General features: G+C 44.0%; 1 long non-coding RNA gene across 1 annotated transcript; it reads left to right on the top strand.

The window, feature by feature from the left end:
- The first annotated feature begins 1,633 nt into the window (after positions 1 to 1,633).
- LOC311441606 lies at positions 1,634 to 8,782 on the top strand. Its single transcript, XR_014696094.1, has 3 exons — positions 1,634 to 1,872; positions 6,184 to 7,781; positions 8,337 to 8,782. It is a non-coding gene; the product is annotated as an uncharacterized lncRNA (long non-coding RNA).
- Positions 8,783 to 9,166: the final 384 nt, after the last annotated feature.

Raw genomic sequence — 9,166 nt, 5'->3', positions numbered from 1 at the left:
GTGCAGCCTCAGCTCCAAGATGAGCCTGGCTCGGTTAGTTTGACCAGAAAGAAAGTAGAGGAGGGAGTTCAGACAAATTTTGGGGCTCACCAGTGGCCTCCAGATTTTGTAAAATAAACTCTCAGCAGCGTCCTGCTGCACGTAGCTGATGATGAGCAAGGGCAAAGAGAAGAGGCAGAGCAGGTCTGCCACGGGCAGGTTCACCAGGTAGATGGTGGAGCAGGCTGTGGATGGGGTTTGCTCATCCTCTGAGTATAGGGGAGATGGAGCTGGACCAGGAGAAGGGAGGGAAGATGTGAGCAGTGTAGTTTATCCCAACAAACTCTCCCCTCTTCTGGGGTACTTGTCACTAGAGGTCACTGCTGCAACATCAACATACAAGGAAGGTTTTCTGCACTTCCTAGTGCAGAAAAAAAAAAAAAAAAAAAAAAAAAAAAGTCTTACTTCAAGGCTGCAATTGCTGCTTTTCTGTGACTGACTTACCTGATTCTGGAGGCTGCTTTCAAAAGGCAGATGCTAATACCAATAGTCTTCAGCAGGAAGAGGTCACTCATTTCTTCTCATGCAAGTAAAATAGGGTAGGGTAATAAAGTGACCAAGCTATACACACATGCATGCACCCACATATGCATATATATATATATTTAAGCTGAATTGCAGAATGACTGAGGTTGGGAGGCACCTCTGGAGATCACCTAGTCCAATCCCTGCATTTATAACTGTGTATGCTTAATTTCCTGAAATACTCGCCTGTTTAGGGCCCCTGCCTCAGACTGTTGTAGTTTGCTGCCCTGACTCCATTACAATTGTCTTTGGTTGAGCTTCTGCCCAGGATGTAAATGACTGAAGCTGCTGCCATTCCTCCAGACATGAATGCAGTGAGTGTGGTGGCTGTTGTGTTTTCTGTTTGGTGGATGGGCCGAACCATGGTCTTCATCCACGAACTGGAGCTCTTGACTGGCAACATTAGCATCCTCAGCAAAAATCCTTTCGACCCCAACCTGATGTGTTTTGTGTAACCTGAATGTTGCATAAAACAACATAGATTTAAGTCTCTAGCTGAAGTGATCCCTGCCTTGTTGTCTGCTATATATATAAACTTATTTATAACAACAATATCCAAAAAGCCCCCAAAAGGAAGAAGTGATCAAAAAAAGTCCCTGTATTCTACAGGTTAAGACCTAAATCGTGTCCTCCATAGAGAACAGTGCTGCAAACTTGGTGATTTCCTATATGGGTGTATGTTTGAGCAGGGTGAGCACTTCTAATCCCTTTTCCAATCAGGACATGGTATACCCATCACAAAGATCTCTTGACTTCTCTAATTTCCCATTATTAAGAGCTCATTTTGGTGGCACAGCCTTGTTGGATTGCAGCAGTTTAGGGGTTTCTGAGTGGTTCTGGGATGCGTATTGTCACATTGGGCTAGAGGAGTGCTGCTGGAGAGGTTCCAGCTGGGCTGTGAAAGCAGACCTGACCTGCAATGGAAAGCCTGCTTACCCATCCGAGGTCATCCGTGCATTTAGGATTGAGTCTTTTTGTTCTGCACGCAGAAGGTGGGGCCTTGCAGCAAACGGAAGAAAATAGTTCCTGTTCTGTTTCCTCCAAACAAGCAAATTTTACTCTTTCTGGTATCTTTAATTTTTATATAGTGTCTGCAGATCTGAAAATATCAGGATGTTCCTCAAATTATTAAAATCAATTTTACTATAGTATCATAATTAATTGACTTGTTTACATGTTTGCAAAGCTCTGTCTGTAGATATGAAACAGCTGTTAATGTCAATAATTCAGAGAGAGTGGAGTTGGCATCCTGCGTTTCTCTTGTCAGCTGGAATGATGATTGAACATAACTGGCCACTTCAAATTAAGGTAAGTGAAGTAACTGCCTTATGGCATCCTGGGTGAAATGGGTCACATATGGCCATTGCAAATTGCTGAAAAAATCTCAGATGTCACTTATGGGAAATTGGTTAACCTACTTAATACTGAAGACTTACGGCCATTTTTATATTCTACTTTAGTCACAGAGCTAGTCAACGTCTTACAGATTGTCTTTACAATTTTGGGGGATATTTTATATTTTTAGATACATTTTTTTTAACAGAGTAGCAATGAAAACATATCAGCTTATGTCTGTTGCTCAAGATGAAGTCTGTTGGGGAAATCTCTCTTAAAACGCTTACATGGTGCCTCTTCTATAATGGACTGGTTTGTATGGTTACTGCGCGATCTCTTCTGGCCACTATTTTAGGGTGAAACAACCTGCTAGCCAGATATGGAAACCAGCTTGTTCATCTCTGCTGATGCTTCAGTGCAGTCTGGCTGACTCGGGGTGCCCTTCATTTACCAGTGTGCTGGCCTGCAATTCAGACTTACCTTGAATGAGGTCGAGAATAAAACTTGAGTTATCAAAAACTGTATTGCTTATAAAAAGAGCTCCCAAAAGCAGATTTTCCAGTCTCTGTATATAAAATTCACTTAAAATAGTTTTTAGTGAGACTAGAGGTGATATCCCAGTGTATGAAATCTGTCAGAAATGATTGATACACACATAAGAAGCTGAGTGAAAATTGAAGTAAAGATATGGCATTGCCAGGCTTCATTTAAATACAAAAGCTATGCATTTAGATTGATTTATTTTTATGCCAATAGGTTCTGACATAAATATAGTGATATATAATGTATTGACTATAATGTCAACATTATTCTAAAGCTGACTCAAGGAAAAATATCTCATTGTTAGTGTTGTAATATAATGCTTTGTTCTGCTGAAGGGGAAGGCCTATAGAAGTATGATCAAAACAGCCTCTTTCTTAAGACCCTTTGTAATGCCTCTTAAAATGACCTCAGGTTTTGCTAGTCCTTGCGTCTGCACTTCACGGCATGTTGGCCGTTAGGTTGGTCATTAGTATTTAATGCTCGTCCTGGCTTTGTAATGAGCACTGTGCACTTTGTACTGGTTAAACTAATGGGTTACAAGCCTGTGGGCTGTGTGCTCTTGCCCTAAGCCCGTACTAAGATGTCAAATGATCTTATTTGAAATTTGAATTGAGGCCTGTATGCTCTTTTTTTTTTTTTTTTTTTTTAAAAAAAAAAAACTTGTTTTTGAACTAACCTGGCTAAGGATGGAGCAATTACTGGATGTTTTGGGGTGAAAAGACAGCTATTCACTGAGTGAACAGTCTAACGGAAATGGGATTCACCCTTTTTCTTCAGTGCTTCTGTCCTTCACCTTCTGTTATGAATTCTGTATGTCAAATCTCTGGATATTTAGTGAAGCAATGTGACCTTTGGGACCAGGGCAATTGATGTTGGCTGTGGCCATTGGAAATCAGTGGACACTGCAGCCTTGCAGCAGGGCTGCCTTTCCCTCTCTGTCAGCCCCAGCATGAACTTTCCTGCTCACTTCAGACTTGGATCCAGTGCTTCCACGTCCTTTATCTGCTCTGAAGGTGTTCCTCATGTTGAGTATCCTCTGTTTCTTAGCTTACATTAGTCTGCAGAAGTTATGCCGAACCGCACAGAATCACAGAATCACACAGAATCACAGAATTTTCTAGGTTGGAAGAGACCTCAAGGTCATCGAGTCCAACCTCCAACCTAACGCTAACAGCCCTCCACTAAACCATATCCCTAAGCTGTACATCTAAGCGTCTTTTGAAGACTTCCAGGGATGGTGACTCCACCACTTCCCTGGGCAGCCTGTTCCAATGCCTCACAACCCTTTCTGTAAAGAAGTTCTTCCTAACATCTAACCTAAAACTCCCCTGGCTCAACTTAAGCCCATTCCCCCTCGTCCTGTCACCAGGCACGTGGGAGAACAGGCCAACCCCCACCTCTCTACAGCCTCCTTTAAGGTATCTGTAAAGAGCAATAAGGTCACCCCTGAGCCTCCTCTTCTCCAGGCTGAACAAGCCCAGCTCCCTCAGCCGCTCCTCGTAGGACTTGTTCTCCAGGCCCCTCACCAGCTTCGTCGCCCTTCTCTGCACCCGCTCAAGCACCTCGATGTCCTTCTTGTAGCGAGGGGCCCAAAACTGAACACAGTACTCGAGGTGCGGCCTCACCAGAGCTGAGTACAGGGGGACGATCACCTCCCTAGCCCTGCTGGTCACGCTGTTCCTAATACAAGCCAGGATGCCGTTGGCCTTCTTGGCCACCTGAGCACACTGCTGGCTCATATTCAGCCGACTGTCCACCATCACTCCCAGGTCCTTCTCTGCCTGGCAGCTTTCCAACCATTCCTCTCCCAGCCTGTAGCTCTGCTTGGGGTTATTAGCACCATGTTAACTCAAGTCTCCCTTTGCAATTTTTACAAGCTTTCACCCCTTTTCACACCACTAAGCATCTCTCTTGTAACAAACAAACATATGTAATGTCTGAAGTGTCCGTGGCTCCTTGCTCAGCAGTGAGCAAGAGGCAGGGCCTGTCCCCACAGCTCTGTTGTTGTCCCCATGGCCTGGTGACACTGGGCTTGTCTGAGGTGGCCTCCAGGCCCCGACGCACACCAGCGGCTCCAGGAGCGGCCAGTGAAGGCCCCACTTGACCAACAAACACTTCTGTGGGTCACCATGAGGCGAATTCACCTCAGTGTGTGCCTAAGGGGGCTTTGGGGTGGCCGCAGGACTGCTCCCCACTGCTGCCCCAGGCCCTGGCTGTGCAGGGAGCCCTCGTGGTGGGACAGGTCTGCATCAACCTTTGAACAATGCGTTGGTAGTAACACGTATACGACCACCACCATGAGCACAATAACATCAATGTCACTCCCATAACTCTGTACATTTTGGTACACTGGGTCCAGTGACGTTTCTGTTCATGTATGAAATGTTTTTGAAGTGTGAGACGGAGGGTGCTATAGATAGATTTAAGTTTTTCCGTTTTATGATTTTCTTTTTTTACTTTCTCATTTTCTCCTGCATTTTTCTACTTTCGTTTTGTACAGGCTGCTGATATAAAGAGTTTATTCATGAGGTTAACCTAATTACTGTCTTCAGAAACAAAGCCTGTTTCTACAGTGAATATCCTTTTGAAATCCATCATCTGAATATTGCCTAATAAAGTTAGCAAATGGCCTCCAAATGAACCAAAATGACTCAGTATCTCGTCTAGCAAAGAATGTATTATGGTTTTTCTGATACTGACAGAAATGTTTAAAATTCTCATTGCATTGCTTTGCTGCTGGATTAATATGCATTTCTCTGTCTTGAGATGAAAAACACTGTCTAGATTTAATGCAACACTTACGAAATTGCTGATGTGAGTCTCAGTTAAAGCTATTTTATATACACACTGGAGAGCGTACGGGAGACAACTGGAAAGTTCACTTTGAGGAGCTCCAACATTTGTAATCAGTAACTAAAATACATTTGTGGAGTTGCAAGACTAAAAGGCACGAATTTAAGTGCCTTCATCTATTTTCTGTGCTCAGCACAAAGGTGATACATTTTTCATGTAAGCAAAGCTCCTTGGAGCAGAGGGTGCTCTGGGGAGGTGATTAAGGAGGATGGAGATGTGCTGGCTGATGGAGCTGGGGCCTGAGCACACAGTGTCAGCATGTCGCGACATATAAAAGCTCGTTTTAGCCTCTCCTGTTGCTTGTCTCAAGACAAATATTCCTTACTTTATTCTTTGTGTTCTTTTGGGGGAGAAACAATTTTTTATTTTTTATTTTTTTTTCTCAAAAGGCCATCATGTCTACTAAGTGCATTCTGGGACAACGGCATTTAAATGTAACTTTCCTCCTCTGGAGCAAAACCCCAGGTAATCCTGCTAAAAAGAGAGTAACTGTCAGCCTTTGATGTTCTCACTGCTGACTGCCTGCTTGACTCCTGCAGGCATTCATGGGGAAGACTGGGGTGGCCTTTATGCTGTTCTTAATTTTCCATTTCTACCTGGACTGGAACTTTTATAAATAATTTAACTTAATTATTACGTAACTTTCTATCTTGGAAAATATCAGTTTACAGGAAAACATGACAGAAAGCATACTGAAGAGCTGCCTTGTTCCACTGACTACGAGAATCCAGCATGAAGCAGTGATGGACGTTTGATGTGCCCAAAAGAAAATCATTATTTCAGTTACTTCTTAAATAGCTCTCTGGTTGGGAAAGAGTATCTGAATTAATGGTAGCTTGGACATCATTATATATTAATGGGCTCCAACTGATTTATTTTTTCTGGCAGTTATCCATTTGCACAATGTATTATGCCTGACTGATCCATTTCCCCTGCTATTGAGTGGTAGATTGTGGATTAGTACCTCGAGCCAACGCCAGTCTGCATGGGAACGTAATAGGATCTTGCATCGTTTTTAATGGTGAGTTATGGGCTGTCACACAGAATATCTGGACACACTTAATAACTTTCTGACGACAACTGTAACAGACGTAATGGTAAGTATGTGTTGTCACTGAGCTGCTGGAGAGGCAGGCTCCTGCTTGCCAGGTGCTATTACACTGGACTGAATTGCCTTTGTAGATACTTCTGTAGTTACAAACTTTTTCCCAGCTCCAGTAGTGCTTAAATAAAAAATTGATCCCATGGAATTATATTGCTGAATATTAAAGTCGGTATTTATTTGCAAGAGTCACTTTGGGGTGCCTAATTTGTCCGCGAGAGCAAGGTTTTTTGCTCAGGCTGCAAAATGGTGCAATAAAAATCAGTGATTGATGTTTATTATCAGATTAAATGGTTTAGCTGTGGGGATCAAAGTTATAAATTACAGCACTCCCCAAGCTGTGATTGGCCACTAGAGATCTTTCTAAGTGCCAGCGTTTTTTAATGAGATCGTATATTTTCAAGCCTCTAACAGTATCAACTTTTGTAGTTTATTGAAACTGTGTTTAAAATAACAGCTTACGGGGTGTCAAAAATATTGGATGTGTTTTGTATTTGCTTGGTCCAACATCCTGGGGGGAAAAGCCATTGCTTTGAAAATGGTGGTTTTGATTCCCCAGCGAACATTGCAGTTCAGTCTGGGGACCTAAAGGAGCATGAGGGCTGTAGCATTTATTTTGTTTGGGTTTTGGTCATTTCATTTAGAACTTGGGGCTGAATCTGCTCTGGGTCTTTGGTTGGATTGAAGTTTAATGGCCAGCTTTTTCCCTCTTGGGAGTTTGGCCACAGTGAGAGAGGGATTTTCCTCCACTGTTCATCAGTGTAGAGGAAACTGGAGGCTGCTCCACATGGGATAAGAAGGCAAACACCCCAATATTGTTTGCTTATTGCTGATGGGACATGACCCTGAATGTCAAAAGCCTAATATTCAAGTTAGAGGCATTCCAGGAAGGGCACACTGAAATAATTGTGTGAATGCTCTTAAATTCTCTGCCTGAAAACTACCAGTCAAAGGATAGCTCAAATTTAGTCTGCCATTAGATAAGACTAAATTATATTTTGTTACTTGCTAAGGAGATTTATAATTGGGGTAAAATCTTAACTTTGCAACCATTAATCTCACGAACAGCACTGCAGCATCAAAAGCAAGACATTGTCTTCCTGTCCCCAGGACGTTCTTTGTCAGAAAATCATTTGTTTAACTCAAAGGAGGCCTTTTTCTCTTTTATGTTAAAAAGTTGGTCTTTTTTTCTTTTTCCTGCTGGCTGCATTTACTCCTGGGAGACTCTGATTAAGCAGCTGGCTTCAGAAGAGTGTGCGCTGCGTGGCCCTTCTGGGGGAGAAGTCACGGGGGTGCTGGTGGCACCACAAAGCAGCTCTCATCTGTCTGTCCTTCTGTGCTGGCACGCTGAGTGCTCTCAGGGAAAACTCATGGCTTTCCAAAGGTGAGACGTTTTTTACAGTGATGTACAAGCATGAACCGACTGGTTAGCAGCCAGTTGTGTCTCGAGATTTCCCTCATTTTATCGATGTGGCAAGGGCTCGCCCCAAACCCCTCTCAGGAGCAGGGGGTTCCCATTTCTGCACCCTGCTGGGTGCGCACCGTCTTCAGCTCTGCTGGGAGGACACTGCTGAACGAAGCAATGCTCGCTGTAATTATGACAGCTTCATATGTCCTTATTGAGTCACGTTGGTCTGCCTTATTTTTAATTCATTTTTAAAGGCCAAAATGAGCGGAGGGGACTTGCGATGGCTGCAGCAGATGATGGTGCAGCCTGGATCCGTGCTTAGCGGTGGCGGCACTGCCGTGGGGCTTTCGTGGCAGCCATCCCTCCCTCCATGTGAGCAGCGGCCTTTTCTGCTGTAATTGCACCTTTACCTTGCAAGCCCTAGTGGAAAATAATTAAATTTCATGAAAGCTTCGAGCCCCTGAGGGCATCAATTAAATGTAATAATGGTTTCTGCAGCTTTTAAGCAAATATGTAGGTTTTTTTTTAAAGAAAGAAAAAAGAAATGAGATGAAGTCTTTTGCACAGCGTGGAGCTGAAGACTTGATTTCCACGTTCTTAACCCCTTGCTCTGAGCACCACTTCAGCAAAAGGTCAGGTGTAGCTGTTTACACCCAGGAAGCAGAGGCAGGACGGATCCTCAGGGTTTCCTGGAGCTACCAAGTGATGCCCGTTGCTTTACGGTGTTCAGCTGGGATAAGCCTTGAGCTACTGCTGCTGGAAGGGAACTGCTCGGTTATCAGCAGCATGGGTTGCTTTACGGAGCAGTCGAGGAGCAGCACGCACCTTCTGCAAGGTTGTCTCAGATGGAAATAAAGCACCGAAATTATCCTAATAAATTATAATAATTGTGCCTGGCAGCATGCAGTAATTTAAAATAGATTAATCTAACAAGCCTTAAATATGAATAAATAATAAACATCTTCATGCATTGGGAATCTTATTCGGCTTAATCCTGAACGAATATTAATTACGCCTGTAAACCCAATGCGAAAATCGATCCGTGCGGAGGAGGCACAAGGTGCTCAGTGCACCAAATTGGCCGGAGCCCAGCTCAACCTTCTCGCCATCCATTAAACCAGATTACAGCGCTGCGAGGCTCCGTCACCGGCTGCCTTGTGATGAGCAGCAGGCTTCAGAGCGGGGGCTGCAGCCTCGCGTTTTATGTCCAGTTTGGCATTCGGGTTCCTGGCGGGGATGAGAGACCGGCTGCTGGGAGGGATGCAGCAGAGGTGCTGCATCTGACATCCCCCTGGCATGGGGACCTGCTGGAGGTGGCTGACTGTCACACTCCTTGCCTGGTCTGCATCAGATCACGTTTT

The sequence above is a fragment of the Aythya ferina genome (genome assembly GCF_964211825.1).
Source record: "Aythya ferina genome assembly, chromosome: 9".
NCBI classification, from domain to species: Eukaryota; Metazoa; Chordata; class Aves; order Anseriformes; family Anatidae; genus Aythya; species Aythya ferina.
This window is presented reverse-complemented; position numbering and strand designations above follow the sequence as displayed.